At 45.1% G+C, this 22,449-nt stretch overlaps 1 pseudogene across 1 annotated transcript; it reads right to left on the minus strand.

The window, feature by feature from the left end:
* Positions 1–10,536: 10,536 nt before the first annotated feature.
* Positions 10,537–15,019, minus strand: LOC309347157 (protein ABHD13 pseudogene; annotated as a pseudogene). The gene is made up of 3 exons: positions 15,008–15,019; positions 13,854–13,917; positions 10,537–11,591 (listed from the first exon to the last, which is right to left on the minus strand). The product of its transcript is annotated as a protein ABHD13 pseudogene (transcript).
* Between the last annotated feature and the right edge of the window lie 7,430 nt (positions 15,020–22,449).

Here is a 22,449-nt window from a genome sequence, read left to right on the forward strand (position 1 = left end):
ACGTTTCCCAGAGAGTGGACAGTCTGACAAAGTGTGGGGGGAATTTATTAATTTGTTTAAAAAGTAAAGACAGATAAGTTTTCTCCCTGAGCCATATTTAATATAACTGGAGTGTAATCAGGTAAGTCAGTTAATATTGGAAAGTGATTTAAATTGCACTTGTCTCCAGAATGTCCAGCCACTTTGTATGACACATCCCTGACTCTATACTCCTTTTCCCTAGATTAGGCGGAGTGTATGTCTCCTCCTGCGTGTGTATCAGTAAACAGTGTCACATTCTGAGAAACACTGAAGGAAGAGAAAGGTTATATTAAAGAACAGCGCGGAGCTGCACGCTCTGTCCAAGGTGCTGATCTGCGCCGCTCGATGACTCTCTGTAACTCTCCAGGGTGCTGAAAGACACCATGGTTACACACCGTCCAGGATTCTGAGCGGAGAATAAACATAAATTAAAGTAAAACCATATTTGGCAGGACTTCTTCCTTCCCTTTAACTAAATACGTTTCCAGAATCGTCTGATATTAACAATCTCAGGAAGCTCTCCTGGCCTTCCCAGCAATCTGAAAGTGTTCTGGTACACTTTGATGCAATGAACTTCCAGTAAAAAAAAACCTTCTAAGTCTCTGACTCATATGTTCCATAAAGGAGAATATCAAATGTTGAATGTTATGCCTGTCCTTGAACATTGGATCTTAGGGCAGGAGATAACACAGTTGGGGCTCAAAATGGAATGCGTCATGTGCCCCAAAGTGCTGTAGTGATTGGGTTTTGATTGGCAAGTCCCATCACACTAGAAGAGGATGGGGACCTGAATGGTGTGAATCTGGGTTGAACGGGGGTCTCCCCCTTTCTGCCCCAGCTTCAGCCACTTTGGAAGGGGATAGCAGATGCCTGTTCTCCCCCCACCTTCCTGCAGAGCAGAGAATCCCAATGGAAGCTGGGGGAGGGGCTCAGGGCAACCAAGGCAGGAGGCAGCAGTGACTGAACAGGAACCTGAACAGGAGAGTGTAGTCTAGAACCAGGCACTGCTTTTGCAGATCAGAACAGAGCCACCCACCCCATAAGATCACACATTTGCAACCCCAACATTCCTGTAAGGCAAGCAAGTCTTGTGAGTGAATGTGGTATTTCTCATCTTTAAAAGCTTGGTGGGCAGGGTGTGGAAACTTGTTCTGAACTCCTTGCCTAGTTCCTGAACTCCTGAATCATGTCTTCTATGTCTGCTGTTTTGTCTGTACTATTGTTAGCCTGAATAAAGCTCTCTTACTTACTTTAAAGCACCATTTTTTTTTCTTTTTTATTAGACATGACCCCCGCCCCCACCAAAAATATATATATTGGGAACTGTTGTTTGTTAAGGGTGCTGAGACCCCTATTCGTGTCAGAGAGCTACAATTCTCAGAGGTCCCTGGGAAGAGTGATTGATCGGTAAACCACTCTGGAAATTATAGCTTTGTGAAGGGAATGGGGTTGCCTAACAATTCTCAGCACCCTTAACAAACAACAGTCCCCATGACTATTTATGGAGAGTCCTGACTAACAGTGTCATAATAGTGCTTTAAATGTATGTGGACTTAGAGAACTGAGATTGCCATTGCTGTGATAGTGATTATCACTGGAGGCCACACACACAGCTGCTCTGCAGACACTATATATGGTGCTGAAATGGAGTGGGACCATCCAGGGCAACCCAAATCCCACTACTCTACGCAAATAGTTAATGTATGCACAGAATTAGGACTGTTGCCTCATTTCTGTTTGGGGAAAGGAGAAAGGAGAAGGATCCATCACAATCGCTGCTTCCTTAAAACCACACCATCCTCCATCAAAACAATAGCTGCCTTTTGAAAGCAGGAGCTATTGATTGATTGATCAATTGATCAGCATATATGCCCTGCCCTTCCTATAAATTCCCAGGGCAGCTTAGAATAGAAAATCAAAGGAATAATAAGTATTTTAAGAGCCCACAAACACTACAGACTAAATGCCGCAGGATCTGAAATCTAGAAAGAGCTGTGTGAGGCTAATGCAGATGAAGCAGCTTAGATTAAAAGACTTGGAGATTTTTTAAAAGAAAGAAAGTCAGGACGGATGTCAGGAGCAGGTCAGCAACAGCTCACATGGTGTCAGTGAAATTAACTCTTTATTCAAAGAAACAAAATAGCTCAAGCCTACTGAGCACAGCAACTCGTCCCAGTAGATTTTGCCCCAGTTAGTTGCAAGGTCTGAAGGTGCCCCTTCTCCCACAGCTCTCTAAATCTCCTCCTCTCCTGGACCCTTCCAAGCAATCTGAGACTCTGTCACCTTGTCTGTCTCTGCTTTGCCCTCTTCATACCTCTGCAGGTTCTGAGAAACCAGTGGAGAGGGGAGCCAGTCACAGCAGCAGAAGGAGAACCCCTGGCTTCTTCATGAGCCTGCCTCTCTCTGCCTGTTGGTGTCCCTCCTCTCCAGCCTCTATTTCCGGACAGCTGCTACTAACTCCCTCCACTCACTTAGCCATGTCACCTCTTCAGTCTTCCCCCTCTGACCACTCATTGTCATCCCACCACCAGTCCCCTGGCTCTGCGCCTTCATCCCTTGGAGGTTGCCCAAGCTGGTGCCTCCCACCACTCCTCTGCACCCAACTAGTCCATGACAGTCTACAAGGATCCACCCCTTTCGTGCCATTTGGAAAGATGAATCCTGACCAAGAGCAAAGGCACTTTATGCAACAGTGTGGGTGAAGGGAAGAGAAGGTTTGCCTCCAAACAATTTCACTCATTGGCCTTACTGTTGCAGCCACCAGCAAGGATGCCAATTAACAACAATTGCAATGATGGCTTTCTGCGTGTGACATGAAGTCCTGCTCATCAAGAACCTTGGCGAGCTCCGGGACTCGTTATGCCAAGGCCAGCAGGTTGCTTGCGACTTCTGACCTAGGCTCAGTGTGAACCAGCGACCTAGAGGTGAAACACTCCATCTCTCATTAGCAGTCAACTGACACTCACTTTTCCTAATGAATTCTACACCCCATCAAGGAATAAATCAGTTCCTGGAGAGTGAGGCAGGGAGTCCTTTGGCAAAAGTAATTTCAAGCGGGGGTGGAGGGAAGACAGAATGGAAAGACAGCACACCAATATTCTCTTTACTAGCTCATTTGGTGGAACCACTGTGATTTGTATAACAACGATTAGCACTTATACAGGCCTTTGGGGAGTCTTCCAAACTTCACATTGTCTCAGTAAACCAGGGGTGGAGGGCCTCAGGCCCAGGAGCCAGGTGGCCCTCCTGAACTTCAAATACTGTATGGCCCTCGGAACTCTTTCCAGGCCACATCCCTAACTGCCCCAGCTTTGCACCCTGGCTGGAATGTATCCTTGAACTCTGATAATGCCTCTTGCTTGCCTAGATGTAGGGTAGAGTGTATAGAAAATAACCTACTGTACTAAAGGTCAAATTTACATTTGCTGCTCCACCCAGTTTTGCAAATAGCTGGCATGTGACCCTTGGAAGGTTGTCCAGAATGGAATGAAGCCCTCAGGCTGAAAAAGGTTCTCCAACCCTGGTTGAAAGGTTGTGAGTTGTTTAGGGCTTTATAAACTAAAATACCTTAAGCTTGGCTCATTGGCATAGAAACAGTCTGTGCATTTTTCTTCAGCCAAGGTGTCAGATAGTTGCCCCACAGAACAACTTAGCTGTAACTTCCAGATCAAACTTAAAGGTAGCCCCACAGGAACCCTATTACCAGTGCTATTTTTCTAGAAAAAGAGGTGCCAAAACTCATCATGATCACTTTCCTTGTTCTCTTAGAATGGCAATGGCCCCCACATAAGAGGTGCTAGAACTGAGTTCTGGTGAGTTCTAGCTGGGGGGGTGGGGTGGGGGTGGGGGTGGGGAGCCCTGCCTATTACCATCTGCTGATCAGGTCAGGGAGTGAATCATAAGGGGCTGAACAATCCTGTCATGTGACCTGCAAAGACTGGGAGGCACTGAGCATGATCATATTCATCACTGACATATCCCACTTTATGAACGTCCAGCAGACTTCATATTTGTTGTCCCAGTAATGGTCACAAGAGCCCTATAAGGTAGGCTGCTATTATCACTTCTCAGTGTCTGAAGAATGCAATCAATGATTTGGCAAGATCGAACCAGCTTAGATCCTATTTTGGAAACATCGTAAGGAAGTGGTAGGGTTAGTCACTCTGTGCAAGAAAGAAGAGGGAGAAGGGAGCCAGCTACCTAACCTGTAAACCAGAGTAAGATGAAGCTTGAAGAGCTCACTGGGCAGACTCCATCCTGTCCTTTGCCTTACTACATTGGAGGGGAAACCTGTTAGGATTGCTCCACACAGATCAGAGTCTAAAGGGCATCTTTTTCCACTGTTGACTCATCCCAACCCCCTGCTCCAGTGGGAAACTAATATGGTTAAGACTTTTCAGAGTATCATTCCCTCTGTTTCCAGTGTTCAGGCAATGAGTGCTGAAGTAGCCAAAACTGCACCACCCATGCTCAAGAGGGAGATATCAGCCAGATAGAGACGAACCTGCAGAACTACAACAAATCTGTAGGTGGAGAAAAATGTAAGACGAGGGAACCCCAGAACAGCAAATGGGGACTGAGCATGTTCAGTCACACAATGCTGACTAAGTGTTGAGGGAATTCTGGAGACCGGAACATTCCATACTGCAACATTTTGCTGCAGGTCCAACTGATGTGGGTTGTAACTGGTAATGCCCTTTATTATTGACAGTGCTGTCACCTGTTGGATGGAGAAAGGTTCTGGAACTTTAAGTAGGCCCACGGCATGCCAAAATCAACAGGATAAGCTGTTCTTGCCACTGCACATCTCAGCATTGCCCATCTTCACCTGTTGGTTTCTTTCTGTCATTGCAGCCAATAAAAGAGAAGGAGGACTTAGGACATGCAGATGAAGATCTGCCTACATTCTGGGCACAGCTGCAAGTAAACCACTGCCACTCTGCCTAGGACTGGGCTGTGCTCCCTGTCCAGCCAATTTCACCCAGCAGAACATTTTCCATTGCTTACTTTTTATGTCTAAAATAAAAATAAAAATCAGTTGGTCTCTCTTATGCCCCGTACCCTTTATTTGCTGAAATTGTGAGGCTACAGTCAGAAATTGCCTATGGCAGTGATGGGCCAAAGGAGCACATAATCCTTGCAGCAAAGCCACAGGTAGCCAACTATGGGTAAAGTTTGAAATACAATATATCTCTACTCAGATATGTGCCCCATTGAACTCAAGGGATGTTTGTGTTGCATTCTCAGTCTTGGTGAACTATTGGGGGAAAATGCTGCACACATGCTTTTTTACATACAGTGATACCTCAGGTTACATACGCTTCAGGTTACATACGCTTCAGGTTACAGACTCCACTAACCCAGAAATAGTGCTTCAGGTTAAGAACTTTGCTTCAGGATGAGAACAAAAATCATGCTCCGGCGGCGTGGCAGCAGCAGGAGGCTCCATTAGCTAAAGTGGTGCTTCAGGTTAAGAACAGTTTTAGGTTAAGTACAGACCTCTGGAACGAATTAAGTATTTAACCTGAGGTACCACTGTACAAGTAAAAGGACCAGAGATGTCCTTTTTAACAATCAGAGCTCATTGCTCTAAGAGGGGGCCTGAAAATACTCTGAAGTCCCAAGGGGAGCAGACCCCTTATAGGTGGTTACAGCCCTGTTGCAGGCCCATGCAGAATAGAGTGATAAATGAATCTGATCTGATTAATTAAAGGTTTAGAACTACTGTCTATTTTAAAGCCGCCCCCCTCCCCATTCTCAGTGGCCACCAGGCTTGAATGTGCAAGTCATCTTCCTTTAATATTTGCTATTGATGTCTAATACTGCTTCAAAAAAATTATTGAAAAGCAGTATTAAAAAATACACTAACGAATTAATGAATAAAGCTCGTATGAGAACTTCACAAGGTGTAAAGGGTTATCAAGTAAGTCACTAGCTTTTATTGCAGGGCTGGGGAGCTGCAGGTCTTAATGTGGCCCCTAGGCCTCTCTGCCTGGCCCTTAGAATTCTCCCCAGACTACACCCCTCACTGGCCCTGCCTCACACCCAAGTCTTTTTGCCTGGCTGTAATGTCACTTGCTTGTTTGGGCAGAGAACAGAGAGGGAATGTTCAGTGGCGTAGTGTGGGGGGTGCAGGGGGGGCCGGCCGCACCGGGCGCAACATCTGGGGGTTAGGGTTAGGGGGCGCAAATCCACGGGTTAGGAGGCGCAAATTACTTGCCTTGCCCCGGGTGCTGACAACCCACGCTACGCCACTGGGAATGTTAAGTGAGTACAGAAACTAACCCATTGTATGAAGGTAAAATTTGTGTTTGTTCCTCTGCCCTGACCCTGCCTACCACTGGCATGCATCTCCTCATAAAGTTTCCAAGAAGGGAATATGGCCCTGAGACTTAAAAAGGCTTCCCTCCCCTGTTTTAAAGAATAATCTTTTGTTCTTTTCACTCTATGGGATCATCAAGGCAACTACACCTTAGAGTAATGCCGCAGTGAGCATCAAATGATAGGTGCCTGCGTGCTCTCTAAAATCTTAATTCCTATATAGCAAACAAGTTTCTAGGTCTCATGATTTCAGAGGCAAACATGAACAAAGATGTGCTTAAAAGGTTGGAAGGTGAGGAGGGAAATAATAACTAAAAATTCATCATTTAGCTGGAGCAGGGGTAGCTAAACTTTTGGGGGCCAAGTAACCCATAGCTAATCCTCTGAGGGTTGTTACTATTTTTAATTAATCAACTAATTAATTTATTAACCACACTATACCTGCAGGTCTCAGGGTGGTTCACGATAAAATTGCAACATTAAACACAAAATACCCAATCAAAATATAAACAGAAACAGTCAAATAACCCTCCCCCAACACACAAAAACAGCTAAAAACAATTAAAAAGCTAAAAACAAATAAAAAGCAGTTTAACAGAATGTTGCATGGTAAAGGGTATATTTTTGATGCAAGGGGAGAAGGTGGGCATGGGAAAAAATGAAAAGAAAGAACTATTGGTTGTCTTACCTACTAAGGACAGGTTAGGAAGCAACTGGTGTAAACTAAAAATAGCAGATCTGGATTTTTAAATTAAGTTTCTGTTACAATATCAGTAACAAATAATTCACAAAATAACTATTATTATTTCTACAAACATAAATAACAAAACATGACAAGGCTAACAAAAAAATGGGTCACTAGGGGGTAAATAGAAAATGTATTATTTTACAGTACATAATAATGAGGTGATTACAATGAACCAGTTCAATTGATTCTTCAGTAAATCAACTTGGGAAGCAGAGACTAGCAGGCGAGAGCTAAAGCAGATTTGGATTTTATAAGAAAGCTTCCCAAGGACAAAATAATTTCAGCACTAGCAGAAGCCAGTTCATGCAGGTGTGGCATTGCTTGATTACTTGATGAGTCCCTGGAGAACATATGAAAAAGTGGGAAAGTGCTGTGTTTGAGGTGTCTTTGGACAATACTGGCTGAGTTTCCAGAGGAAACAGGCTGAGGTGGTAGAACGGGCTGTACACTTCAGACAACAGGTGACAAATTATACCTCTGAATGCTCTTCTACAGAAAAACAGAACAAAAGCAGTCTCTGAAAATAGAGAATTAACATGTCAGAGAGAGAGTGGGGGGGGGAGATTCCAGGGCAGCCCTTTACTTTCTGTGATGGTTTTCTATTTGCATGGAGTCTTGTTATTGTCATAATACAGGGGAATGTCTGAGATAGCTGATCCGCCACCTGCAATGGTGACACTCCACTGCCCGGCTCCCATCACATTCCAATAACTTTGTCAGCAAAACTGCCCTGTTAAATACACACATTCCATGCTAAGGGGGGCTGTCAGTTTCTCTGTGAGTTGCCAGCCCCAGCTTTACTGCATCACCCATGTGGTCCTCCTCACTGCAGCTTATTATGTGTTTGGTGCAATTCATCAGAAGTGCCTGTGGAGGCATCCTGTCACCACCTCTTTCCTCTCAGCTCAATACTGCTTTAATGAGACCACAAGCCTAACCCTTAGGTCAGTGTGGCTTGACAAGGGCTACTGCTTGAGCATCAATGGGGAGGTGCTGGCTCAGCTGTGGAAGCGGGTGCCAAATGGCCACGTGTGCCTTGCAGCTGAGTCACACAAGCCTAGTTTTCCTCTCTCCACATAATGCATGGGCTCTCATCCTTTGTCAGCAATAGTGTAGTTAAGAAGAACACACCAGCTGTTCATTACAAAAAGTCTAAAACTAAGAAACAGTGCTTGAGTGTTCTTTTTCCCCTCCTCCTGACCAATCACTTTTCCTTTTGTGTTATGTCTTTTCAATGGTAAGCCCAAGGGCAGGGACTGTCATTTGGCCATTTGCTACAGGGGCCTTTGGGGGCAGAAAATCAGGATAAAAATGCTTTAAATAAATAGCATTTGAGTAAAATCATTTGAGTAAAATAAAAACCCGAAGCAGGGCATCTGAGGAAGAACTTACATGACAAGTAGACCTATGTGGTATAAGGAGGTCCTTTATGTGTCCTGGATGCAGGCCATTTAGTGCTTTCAAGATTAATACCAGCACCTTCAATTTGTCTGAAAACCACCTGCTCCTTTCCATCTGCAACAGGTGGATAACAATATTGAGTTGCTGTTGTTGCTGGTATTATTACACCATTTTCTAAGTGTCCACAGCATGTTGGACAGTACAAGAGAACAGGTCTCTGTGCATCTCCAGGTAGGGCTGGAGATGTCCCCTACCTGAGATACCCCTATCTGAAACCTGGAGAGCCGCTGCCAGTCAATATAGATGATAGTGTGCTAGACGGACTCAATATAAGGCATCTTCCTATGTTCATGGCAGGGGACATTCCCAGCCCTACCAGGAGATGCCAGGAATCAAACCTGGGACTTTCTGCATGCAAGGCCTGAGCTGCAGCCCTTCGTCAAAGCTCCTTGTGCCTGGTCCTGCTTTGGTCCTGCTGTCAACCTCCATTTCTTAGCAGGCCTTCAGGTGTATTACCCAGCTGACATGGAGAGGAAGGTGTTGACAGCAGAACCACAGAATGAGCAGCTCTGTAATCTGCTCTAGGATAGGGGTGGGAAGCCTTTTTTCTTTAGCCCGAGGGTCACATTGCATCATGGGAAACATTCCAAGGGCCACATACCATTGGTTGACAGAGCCAGAAGCAAAAATGGGTGGGGTAGGCCACATGCCAGCTGCACAGAAATCAGATATTTTTACACACACACACACACATACACATACACACACACACACACACAGAGAGAGAGAGAGAGAGAGAGAGAGAGAGAGAGAGACTGACTTTTCCTTCTCTATCTTGGCAAGGAATATTTATAAACGAAGTTACAGTGGTACGTCGGGTTACAGACGCTTCAGGTTACAGACTCCGCTAACCCAGAAATATTACCTTGGGTTAAGAACTTTGATTCAGGATGAGAACAGAAATCGTGTTCCGGTGGTGCTGCAGCAGCAGGAGGCCCCATTAGCTAAAGTGGTGCTTCAGGTTAAGAACAGTTTCAGGTTAAGAACAGACCTCCGGAACGAATTAAGTACTTAACCCGAGGTACCACTATACAAGAAAAACAACAGCAGAATACATACTTTTTTATTTGATTCATTTGTAATCCGTTTGCATTTGACTTCCCTCCCCTTCTTACTTGGGTCCTCAGTTTTACTTAGTTAACTGCCCCCTTCTAACACATCCATGTATTCAGTAACCTAATTCCATTGTCTTTTACTATTATTTCCTTACAGGAGTTATTCTAAACTGGTCAAAGAAATCTATGTCCAAGGAGCTTGAGGTGGCATAATGGTTCTCCTCCTCCACACTGAATCCCCACAACAACCCTGTGAGGTTGGTTAGGCTGAGAGGCAGTGACTGGCCCAAGGTCACCCAGAGAGCTTCATGGCCAAATGGGGATTTGAACCCTGGTCTCCCAGGTCCTAGTTCAGCACTCTTCCCATTATGCCACATTATCATAGTTGAAGAATCAATTCCAGCCAAGCAAAAGCCCTGAATGATGGTGTCGTAGGGTTGCTGAGGGGTGTGGCCTAGGGAGAGTTCAGTGGGCCAAATGGAGAGCTGAGGGCCACATTTTACTCACAGGATTTGGGGGGGGGGCTTGCTTTGGTAAAGCATTTAAAGGACTCAAGTTAGCAACTATTGTAGGAAGGCAACTATTTGTCAGTTGTTTCTACTGTATAAACAGCTGGTCTTTTCCTTTTTAAAAACACAAAACTGATGTTTGTTTCATGAACTGCAGAGATCCACTAGATTACAATTTCTAGGTTCTTAAGCATCACAGTGGGATGATTCCAAAATGAGAACTGTGTTGGATACAGCACCCTCTTGTGGTCATATGGAGAAATATGGAAGAAAAAACCTTTTCCATTCTCACTCTTTTGCAAGTATACAGTTGCAATTCTATTATTATTATTATTATTATTATTATTATTATTATTATTATTATTTAGATCTCTCAATGTTTAATTTTGCTCTTTAGATAAGTACAAGACAGAGTACACACTTAAAAATTGTCATTCTTTATCACTTTCTACAAATCCAGGTACAATGCAGTTGTATCAGACACAAAGACTGGAGTTAGTTATATTATTGTTACATTAGATGACATTTTTGCCATTTCTTCAGGGGAATAACTCTTTGCAACTTCTTTGATGAATTGTTCAAGTGCTGTGAAGTAGCCTTGGCACTGCCAAGTGTCATTATGAGTTCCATCTGGAAATATTGCCAATCTCTTAGTCCGAGCAGGGGAAAGCTCATAAAGCTGCTTCATCATAACTGGAGGAATCAGCTGGTCAGCAAGCCCAGAGATGAACAGTGAAGGCATTCTGCATTGAGATATTTTTCGATAGGAGAGGAACTTGTTTTTATAGCACCACAAAGGAAGGTACCTCATTGGAAAGAAAGAAAACAGAGTGCTGGCCATGTGTGGGATACTAAGGAATGTGTTCTCCACGATGATGGCAGAAATCCTATGGGAATTCTCAGATGCTAGGCGAATAGCAACTGCTCCCCCCAAGGATCGTCCAAAGAGGAAAATTTTTGTCTTGTCAAGATCAGATCTAGTCATCACATAGTCTAGCACAGCCTCAGAATCTATATAGATGCCATCCTCACTTGCTTCTCCTTCACTTTTTCCATAGCCTCTATAGTCAACCAGCAATAAGTTTACTTTCAGGTTCACCAGCATCAGCAAAGCATTGGGTAGTCTGTGACCAATGTTTCCTGCATTTCCATGAAAGTAAATGATAGTAGGTGAATATGAGGAATTGTCTCCCGTGTTTCTGAGAAGAATCAGATTGAGCAACACACCATCTTTGGTTTTGATGAAGATATTTTCATGTGGGATGCCAGTAGGCATGGGGACATAGAGTCGTGATGAAGCAGGTTGCTCTGGGAAATAAAGCAACACATCCTGGAATTTATATAATATACCTGAGCCTCCGCTGCTCCGCTCGGGCGGATGGAGCCCCGACGTGCCCACCTTATCGCGGTCCCGTGCGGGACATGCCCGCGCCCCGCTCCCGCCTCCTCCCAGTTGCAATTCTATTATGAACTTTCCTGGGACTCAGTGACATGTATACAATGACAGTACAAGTCTCTTAAGGATTTGTTTCCAGCCCTGGCATCTTACAGCTTACCATAGTTCTATGCATGCTTGCTCAAAGGAAGGTCCTACTGATTTCATGGAGGCTTAAAGGACCCCTGACCATTAGGTCCAGTCATGGCCGACTCTCGGGTTGTAGCACTCATCTCGCTTTATTGGCCAAGGGAGCCGGCGTACAGCTTCCGGGTCATGTGGCCAGCATGACTAAGCCGCTTCTGGCGAACCAGAGCAGCACACAGAAATGCAGTTTACCTTCCCGCTGGAGCAGTACCTATTTATCTACTTGCACTTTGACGTGCTTTCAAACTGCTAGGTTGGCAGGAGCTGGGACCGAGCAACAGGAGCTCACCCCGTCGTGGGGATTCGAACCACCGACCTTCTGATCAGCAAGTCCTAGGCTCTGTGGTTTAACCCACAGCGCCACCCGCGTCCCTCTCATGGAGGCTTCACTTTAAATGTGTTCTGGGACTGAAGCTATGGACAAGCAGAAAACAAGGGGAAATGCTTTCCTCCATTTTTTCCTCATTAAGCCCTTTGAGGACTGCTTCATTTTAGATTGCAGCATTTGTTTACAAGTGGGACCTGCAGCAAAATGTTGCAGTATGAACTGCTCCTGTTTGGAGTCCTAGTCAACCAGCCATGCCCTCTCTCAGGGCACACCATTCCATTCCCATTCTCCTCTGGTTTTCTCCCCCGCCCACATCCACTCACAACAGCCAAGTATGTTCACTCCTCACTCAGCTGTTTTGGAGTCCTGTACCCCACCCTGCTTAGAGTTTTAATTTTCATCATACTCCTGCAAACTGCAGTTCTGATTTGCTGCTTGCTTATTTAATTATGACCTGGAAGCTGTACGCCGGCTCCCTTGGCCAGTAAAGCGAGATGAGTGCTGCAACCCCAGAGTCGGCCGTGACTGGACCTAACGGTCAGGGGTACCTTTACCTTTACCTGTTTATTTATTTATCTTCTATACCGCCCTATACCCGAAGGTCTCAGGGTGATTCACATAAAATAAAATATAAAAAATATAAAATCAAAATAAAACCAACAACCCAATAAAAAAAACCCCCAAAGAGCCAGCAATTTAAAAAAGGGTATAGGATGTAGATCAAGTCAGGCAAAGGAACGTTTTTGCCTAGCGCCTAAAGGTGTATAGTGAAGGCACCAGGCGAACTTCCCTGGGGAGAGCATTCCACAGACGGGGAGCCACTGCAGAGAAGGCCCGTTCTCATGTTGCCACCCTCCTGATCCCTCATGGAGGAGGCACACAAAGAAGGGCCTCGGAAGATGATCTCAGGGTCAGGTAGGTTCATATGGGAAGAGGTATGAACCCTTGAGGTATTGTGGTTCTGAGCCATTTGGATCCTTGCACACTCATTTAGGGCATTCCTCCAAGCCTGCTGATACCTCCCTCTTGTGCATGGATGGTGTTGTTTTGGCAACATAAGCAATGGCACTCACAGTCTGAACACCAGAAACAGAGTGAATGATAAGAGAGAAGTTGCATCAGTATTTCCGGAAATGCCTCCTTCCCCCTGTGTCTACCCTATTGGGATGATGTCTGTGTATCCTCAACATTTCAGAGGAGCAAATAGAGTTTTGGCTACTTAAGGCCTCACACTCAAAGAATGCTATTAGTGAATAAGATTCAGTAAATTTTGTATTCACTTTACAGTGCGTGCACACACAGTTTTCAAAGCAACTTGCTAAACATTTTAAGAATCTTTCTAAAACACACCAAACTTCTTGGGGCCACCTAGAACTATCAAGTTGTATCAAAAGTAGCGCTAAATTGGAGACACTAAGAGGAGTATTTGTTCCACTGGCTAAATATTTTGCACAAGTGTAACATGGTTGCACAAGAGAACGCATAAGCAGGTTGCTGGTAACAGGGTCATGCAGCATATTTTACAATTTGTTGCACAACAAATTTCTGCTTTTGCGACTGTTGCATTAGATTCTTCTGTTTCACAGCATTAAAACACACCTGTCTACTAGCACAAGAGCCATTGCACTAGAGGACAGAGAACACTGGAGGCAGCCCATAAGCTGCAATATGGGGCCCACCTGCAGGAGCCCATGCATGCAGGATGGAGAGGGAAAGCTCTGTTGTGTTGCTGATTTGAAAGTAATTCAAACATATCAGCTATGAGATCCAATAATTGGGGTTAGTGGGAAGAGAGATAGCTATAGCATCAGTATCAGGATTATCTTACCACTTGTAAGATCCTGGCCTGTGTGGGACTTATTTCTAGCTGCTTCAACAGCCAGGAATTCCAGCTGCAGATTAACATTTGTTAGAACATTGGAGAATGGGGTGGGGGTGGGAACCTAGATACACCTTTGCTCAGTGTAATTGGCTGACACTGTTAGCTAAAACATGGTTGCATTACAAAGACCACCAGCAAGTGAATGGGATAACATGAAATTTAAAGGTACAGCATCCAATATATACAGAAATGAGAATACAGACGATAGCCACATTAACATGAAAATTAAAACAAAACAATTTAGGTATAATTCAGTGTTTAATCCTCCTGGATATAGGGATTTAAAAAGGAAAATCAACCTAGTTTCTTGCTGGTGTAACAGTTTGACATAATCTCTCCTCATTCCGGTTATTGTTGTTGTTTTTAATGTCCCATAAAACTGTATAAAGTAAGTCTGTGTCAGAATGGTTATGCTTCACAGAGTGATCCACCAAAGGTGACTTCCTCACTTTCTAATGTGGGTGCCGACGGCACGTGTAGTGGAACCAGGGGCGTCTTAGCCTTAGAGGCTAGTGGCGCAGGGCACCAGGGAAGAGGCGGAGGCTGGACATGGCACCTCCTGGCATCAGCTCACCGCCCTCGCCCGCCTCCGCCATGCCACGCCGAAGCAGCACTGTGCCCGGAGCCTCTGTCTGCCATGGCCACCATGGCACGAAGTGGCCAGCTGAGCCCAGAGGCGCCGCATCCCCTCATCCAGCCTCTGCCTCTTCCCCGCCGGAGGAGCTGCCCTCCAGCCGCTGCCTGCCTCCTCCAGCCCTGCCACACCATCCTCCCTAAAAAAACTCTGGGAAACGGGGGGGGGGGGCTGGAGGGAACTTTGCACCATGCCACCGGATATGCTTAAGACGGCCCTGAGTGGAACTGATGTAGCAATCAATTGCAGCCATATTCTGTAATAACCCTTTGTAGAATGTTCTGGTATATCATCTCATTTATTGTATTTGAATGTAATTGATTTTATTTGATATTATTATCAGCTGAGGAAGAACATTTGAAATAGTTGGTTATCCTGGAAGGACTGTCCTGCTGCTGTTTTTGGAGCACCAACATCCTTCAACTTATTCCCTGCAAAACACTGCATAAGTTGTGCTTACACTTACCTTGGTAGGCATGTTGCCTCAAGCTTGAGTGATTCTTTGTGATGTTATGCTAGCCAAAAAAATCCCTTACTTTGGGACATTTTCTTAACTCACATTAGTTGGCGTCACCATGTATATATCGTATGCTATCTATGCCATGTATATATCGTATGCTGTAAATTAAGATACAATTCAGTAGTGATATAAAAGTGTTGTAATCATATTATTAGCCTACCGTGTTGCTTTTGGATTGTCAGATTTTTCTGTTTGCAACACAGGGGATCTTTGTTGTTTAAATCTATTGTCGGCCGTCTTGAGAATTTCAGTTAGTAGGCAGGATATAAATACTCCTAAAGAAATCAATAAATGCATCACTTTGAAATTCAACTTGAGAAAAATCTAGCAGAAAAGAAGCACAGGAAAGGTCACACTTATTCTGTTAGCTGCCTTCAGTTTCCTTGGAAAACCAGTCAAGACGGCTTCCGGTCCCACCTGCCTTAATAGAGGCAGCCCCCATGATAGCAGGGGATGGTCGGTGAACAAAAAACAAGGATGACAAGGGTAAATCATCCTTGCAAATTCCCCCCAGGTATAGGGAGAATGATCTTCACCTGCAGTTTGTCTCTGTACCTAGTTCTCGCTCCAGCATGGTTTGTGGGAGGCAGGGAGTGCAAAAGCACTTCGCCTGTTGAAAACCTTCCTAAACCCTTAACCCCCATTAAGAAGCAGATGTTCTCCATTTAATTGGATCTTTAATTGGCTTTAAAGTACCGGTGCATGATGGGAAAGTGTTGCAACAACATACTGCAGAATATACCAGCTACATGGATCAAAAGTTTTAATTGAGATAAGATTTTCTTCAGCGTGAGAGTTGGTTGGGGAGAGGAAAGCCCACAGTTTGTTTATTCTAAGGTGTTTTTTTTTACATATTTATGATTTGGCAACCCTCTCCGGAAAACAAGATACAAATATATTTACAAGTGAGGAAGGGACGTTGGAGTAATATTGATATTAACAAGCAAAAATAGAAACTTTGTGTGATCTGAAATGAATAAAGGAGGGGGAAGGGAAGCTCAAGTATGACTGTGTTGGAAAGAAAGAGCAATTCCCCTCACCTCCATTTAAAAACACCAGACAAGAAAAAAAGAGACTGAGATTTGCGTGTGCTACTGACGGAATGTAATCTAAGATAAAGTTTAATTGGGCCATAAATCTCTTGCTGAAAGGAAAAGAATTTGGGAGCTGTGATAAGAACACTGCAGAGATTCTGGGAGTTGGAAAGGAGTATAAAATCTTCAATGCATCTGAAAATTGCCTACCTTTTCCTAGTCTGAGGGGGAAATGGCGAAGGTCTGAGACGTGTTTTACTAGTGAGACAGAATGGTTTCTAGCAGACTGTCGCCTGTTCTGAGACATCGAAACAAGGGATGGAGAGATAAGACCTTTGAGAAACTTGGAGATTCAGTTCCGCCCCAAGCCATGATGGGGGAAAACAACAGCTGGGAAGTGAAAGAGACAACACCATGTAAGGACAGAAGGAATCTCCATGGACATAACAGCTTTCACACACAGGGAAGAATAAAGGTAATAGTTTGAGTTCCTCCCTTGAAGCTTTATAAATTTACATATTGTCACATCACGAATGGAAATAATTACTTATGTAGCTGTTGACTAAGGGATTATTATTATAACTGAAATGTAACTGACATTAATCAGGATTATGAAACGCTGGTGATATGAGATCAGAAATGCACCCAAACCACCATGCGGGGAGCCATGTATTAATTGCAAGTTGATTGGCATTTTGATAATTGTATAATTTGGGAATTGTTTCCCACAGATCTGAGGGCAATGAAACAATCGCTGAGATGGCTAGAGTGCCGGTGACGGATAACTCATTCTGAAGCTAACCGGACACGGGTTAGAGCTCAATGTCAAGCCTACCAAGTGGCAATAGCGATGGCGAATAAGACTTTCTTCACCGCCTCTATTGCATCTGCAGAAAACAGCAGCAGGAGACTCTTTCGGGTGGTTCGCCTAAACATAGAACAGGTTACAAGGTGGCCACTTGGCAGGGTAACATAGGGCTTTAAGGTAGATGGCTTGAGCTAAGATGTTGTCCCAATACTTGACATGCCCACTGTGCTCTCCTTTTGAAGATTAGGGTGGGCACAGAGATTTACATGAGTCTTGTCCTGAACCCTGGGACCAAGAGAGCAAGGAGGCACTCCTGTGTGCAGGCTGGGTTTGCTCAAGCCACCTCAACTGGCACTGCATCCTCAGAGCTGGAGGGGGATTTGATGGTGCCAGCACACTGTCCAACCTAGGCTCATGCACCTCTCTTGGGGAGAAGAGTGCTTTGCTAGCAGGAGATGGGACAGGGGCCGATTCAGACACCTCTCCCTCAGCACTTGTGACATCTGTTGTCACTGAGGTGGAGCTTTCTCCCAACTACTCACTTGACTCCTCCCCAGCATCCAGATCAGTACTTCCCAAACTGCTGGGCCTCTCCCCCAGACTCTCATCCCATTTCTCCTTCTCCTCCAGCCTGCCAAGAAGTCTTCAGGAGGCGTCTGACAAGTGGTGACTCTGAAGCAGCAGAGTGAATTTTTAAAAACAATAATAATAAGAATAAAAGGAGGAAGAGGAGGAGGAAGTAGTAGTGAGGGGAGGTAGTTGTTTTGGTGCCCTCCAAAAGTTGTTGGACTACAACCCCCAACAGTCCCAACCAGCAGGGCAGCAGGGATGATGGGAGTTGTAGTTCAACAATATCTGAAGGGCACCACATTGCTGTCCTTGCGCTATGCACAGTCCTTCATTTCCCAGGCTCTATTTCATGGAATTGAGATTTGCTGTTTTATTGTCTTCTTCGCCCTATAGTTTTTTTGCCAATAGAAGCCACCCTGGTTTTGCAAAGCAAGCAAGCCAAGCTCTACCCTGAATAGCAACGCCAGCGCCTCCTCCAGCGCAACCTTCCTCCGTGCGCAAGTGTGGACGCCCATGTGGGTGTGAGAGAGTTTGGCACCAAGGGCGGAGGGATGCTTCTCTGTCTTGTCCGAGCGATGTAAAAGGAAGGAGGCTCCTTCCTGTTCTTTCAACGGTGGTGTGGTCACTCGGGGCCGCCTTGCTTCAAGGGGTTGGCCAACCCCACTGGTCACGTTCTCAAATAATGGCTTCATTAGATTGGAAGAAGTGGATGGTGACCTCTTTGAAATGGACTTCCTGACCCTCGGTGACCTTTCGCCCTCCTGCTGACAGCCTGTAAATCTTCTGCCTCGGGACTCAACACTCCCAGGTAACCGCTGCAATGCAGCCAAGGCTCAGGGCCAAGCAGACATCCAGTCTGTAACCACAGAAGAAAGCTGTGCTGTGCTACCTTAGGGCACTGCAGTTTCCAGCAGCAGCTTAGCACCAAAGGGTATGTCTCTGTGGCTTTATTGTACAGATCCTGCTTGCTTGCTGGCTCACGAGAGCGTTCTGATGGATAGTGGTCCATAGGTCAGATCTGTCTCCTGTTCCTTCCCCCTTAATGGTGCAAAGAAAATGGACAGGAATACATTTCCCTCACCCGCTCTCTTAGAACACCAGAATTCAAGGATCAGCCAATGTAAATGGGCAGTGGGATTCAGGACACACAAAAAGAAGGTCCTTCTTCACACAGCACAAAGTTACGGTACTTTACGGCAGGGGGAGAATGCGGGGAGAAATCCAGTGCAGTTCACATATTAATGTTAGTCTATTGATGGCACTTTGCAGTTCCAAAAACATTGCTTGAACCAAAACGCAGCAAGCCTTTGAAATTCATGCTTCTCTGAATTTTGCAATGCAGCTCCCCAGCTCCCCAAAAGGTATGTATGAAAATGCATAAATTAAGGGAGGAATGAGCATTAAAATGCATGAATTAGCAAAAAGCAAAGCATACAAAAAGCATTTTATTAGAGAAAAATGCTTGCAGTAATGTATAATTAGGACTTATATATGTGCATATTAGGGGAAATGCACGCTATGACAATTTTTTTTTTTAAAGAAAGATTGCAAACTGTTGACAACTTTAACAAACGTGGAAAAACTAGAAACACAAATTGACAGATCTGTCCAGCACAAGACAGGGGTAGTTAATGAGGTGTCCTTCAGATCTTTGCTTGTTTGTTATATTTGCTAGTAACTTTTCTCAGAGTGACCCAAAATGACATACATAAAAACCAGTTATGAACATCCAATATAAATCTAAAAATGCAGCTATACAGCTAAAAAGCGGGACTTACAGATCCCATGCCACTACAAGAGGTCACAATGACACCATACAAATTATGGGTCAAAAGCCTGGTTTAATAGAAAAGTACAGAAAAAAATAGATAGAAATGGTGCCAGGTGTGCCTCCCTGGAGAGAGAATCCCACAAGCAGGGGCCCACCACTGAAAAGGCCTAATCTTGTGTTGCCACCCTCTGCACCTTCCAAAGAAAGGCCTCAGGAAATGATCGCCGGGACCAGGTTGGTTCATGTGGAGAGAGGTGGTCCTTGATGTCCTGAGGTCCTGAGCTGCATAGGAGTTGGACTCCAGCAACCTTTGGAGGGCAGGACATTGCACAGTCCTGCTTTATGGAATTCAGGACCATGACATGCAATGATGGCCACTGGTTTTGATGGCTTTAAAAAGTTCTTTAGAAACCAAACAAGACACGGAGAAAGGTAACTGCACAATCCTATAGATGCCTGCTCAATAACAGGTCTGAATTAGTTCAATGGATTCATCTGATCCCGATATTTGCATACTACCTTTCAGGCAAATGCCCTCTTTAGGTGCCACTGAACACCACCACTTTCACCGCCATCACTCTAAAAACCTATCTTCCATTTTACAATGCAGAAAGTTTAAACTCTGGGACACTCACTCCTCAAGCCCAGTTCCTCCGTGCTCCCTGCCTGCCCTGATCTTTGTTTGCATGTCAGTGACCTTTGGCTACAAGCAAAAATCAATATGGGAGGCCAGGGTCCACCACTCCCCATCTCCTGGGGTCCCCGAGTGACCAGTGCATCGGTCAGTATCTATAATGAATCTCAAAAGTGATTGAAGAGCTGTCAGGCAGCTGTCTGTTCGCATCACCGGGGAAATGGCTTGGAGTGGATGTATTGATCCAAAAGAGTCACAGGTGTGCTGCCATGAGTCTCCTGAATATGGCACTCGGACAGCAGCTTATTGCAACCAAACACACTCATTTACAAAGGAGTGCTTTTCACCTAGCCCTAACCATGTGGGATCTATTCTTAACATCAAATCTGGCGATGTTTTTGTAGGTGACTTTGATCATCACCAGCAAACCGTTCAGGGCTTCTCACCTTTCCCCCCCCCCTTTTTTTTTTTTTTTGATTCACCAAGATGCTCTGACTTTGGGGGCACCAATATGGCTAGGGGGTGGGGAAGCTACAGCCCTTGGCCTAGTTTCATGCACCCTGCTGTTAATTCAGGCTGGTGTTAACAGAGGCAGGGGGAGATGAGAGAGAGAGAGAGAGAGAGAGAGAGAGAAATTGCAGAAAGAAATCTGGACACACAGAGAGGGGTGCAGCGAGAGAGATGGGGCACAGAGAGAAAAGGATGGGTGCAGAGGGGAGAGAAAGAGAAGGTGGAATAGAGAGAGACAGAACTTGCTATGCAGCACTGCAAATGCCACCCACCATAGGATGCAGCCCCCCAACTGACTTTCCCCAGGGGCCCCAGTCCCTAAGGGCCTTGGCTGCTGTACAAGATTATGAGAATAATCCAGTTTGAATGAACCATCTAGTCCAAGAGCGGAAATCCAGCCCAGCCCAGTTGCATGACTCTAGACCCACAACCAGGGCATGAAGACAGCAGACCCTTCCATACACACTCATTTAAAATCTTTTTCCCTTGCCTTTCAAATATTTTCTCAGGGTGGCTCACAACAGCGCACATAAGATCCAATTTTTAAACATCCGAACAAGGAAGGAACAGCGGCAGCAGCAACAAAAGCAGACTTGACAACATGAGCCCGTAAGTGTCTTCTCAGAATAAAGTCTTGTTAAATTACTCCCAAGTCAGTGGGTCTAGGGTTGCAGATGGTGTTGAAAACCACCAGCAGAAAGGTATTCTCAGGGGATATTAAACCCTGCCAAAGTCCCATATAAACAACAGCATTTTGTAACCTGCTTCTAAAAGCCATCAGAAGAGGATGAGGGTGGTACGTAGAGATATACTGCCTCTGAATATGGAAGTTCCATTCATGGCTTCATTGCTAATAGTTTGCCTTTGAGAAACCAGGCTCAAACAAGGAAGGACAAACTATTCGGAGGCCTCGGACAAGTGAGGGTGGGTAGCATGAAGGCACAAGGTGGATGGAGCATCACTTCTCTCCCCCAGCCCTATTCTCCCCTCTGCATTCATTCTCCCTCCTCATTCATCCATTGCTTTCTCTCACACACAAACATCCACCCTGTATTTATCAGCGTCATCCATCCCCTCCTTTCATTTCCTTCCTTATCTCTCTCTTTCCCACAATGAATTAGGGTCACATGTGGCCGTGGTTCACTCTGGTAAGTGACACAAGGCAGGCACAAGGAACCTCAGGCTTTGGGGACCAGCTTGGGGACAGTGTTTTTCTTTTCGTACATCCAATTTTTAAACGTTAGGAATTTTAGCTGCCCCACCCCACAGATAAAAGCTGGAGAGGAAGGGACCTCTGTATCAGGACCTCAAGACTCTCCCCAGACCACATACCCCCTCGGCCACAGCCCACACCAGCCCTGCTATGCACCTTCCTTCCGGGTTTTTGCCTACCTAGAATGAGTCCTTGAACTCTCATAAATGCCTCTCAGTTGCCTGGATGGAAAACAGAAAGGGGTGGGAGTGTACTAGCCTAGTGGCATACAGGTAAAATGTGCATTTGCTACTCTGCTCACTTTTACTTTTTACCCTACCATGGACTGGCATGCAGCCCCTCAAAGGAGAATGCCATCCTCCTCTGTTCATTCTGATTGACTCCAATCAACACAAAGTGTGAGAACACTTCTTTTCAGCATCTGAAAAGCTCCCATTCCACGTTGATTGGGTGGCTGTAAGATGCTGGAGACAGGGACCCTGCTGCAGAACTTGTAACTTGTTGCATATTTAACTTGTGAAGGTTCAGTTTTACATGTTTGGCAAACAAGTAAATTAAAAAAACTAAAAAGGGTGTAGGCATCCCTGGGGGCGGAGGACCTTTAGCAATTCCACCCACCATTGCACTCACCTCGAGAGTGCTTGGAGGTGCACGGAGAATGTGTTTTAACTATACGCGATTTTGGCTTTATGCACCATCCCCAGAACATAACCACCAGGTAAGTTGAGAGCACCTTGCATTAGTAGGTCTCTGACTCCCTGCAACCCCAAACAACTACACCTTTGCTTGTGTCCTTCAGTTTCTTGGACCAGGAAAATTCTGGTCTGAGGGGGAAATGTCTCTATTTG

Source organism: Podarcis erhardii (genome assembly GCF_964252035.2).
Source record: "Podarcis erhardii genome assembly, chromosome: 7".
NCBI lineage: Eukaryota > Metazoa > Chordata > Lepidosauria > Squamata > Lacertidae > Podarcis > Podarcis erhardii.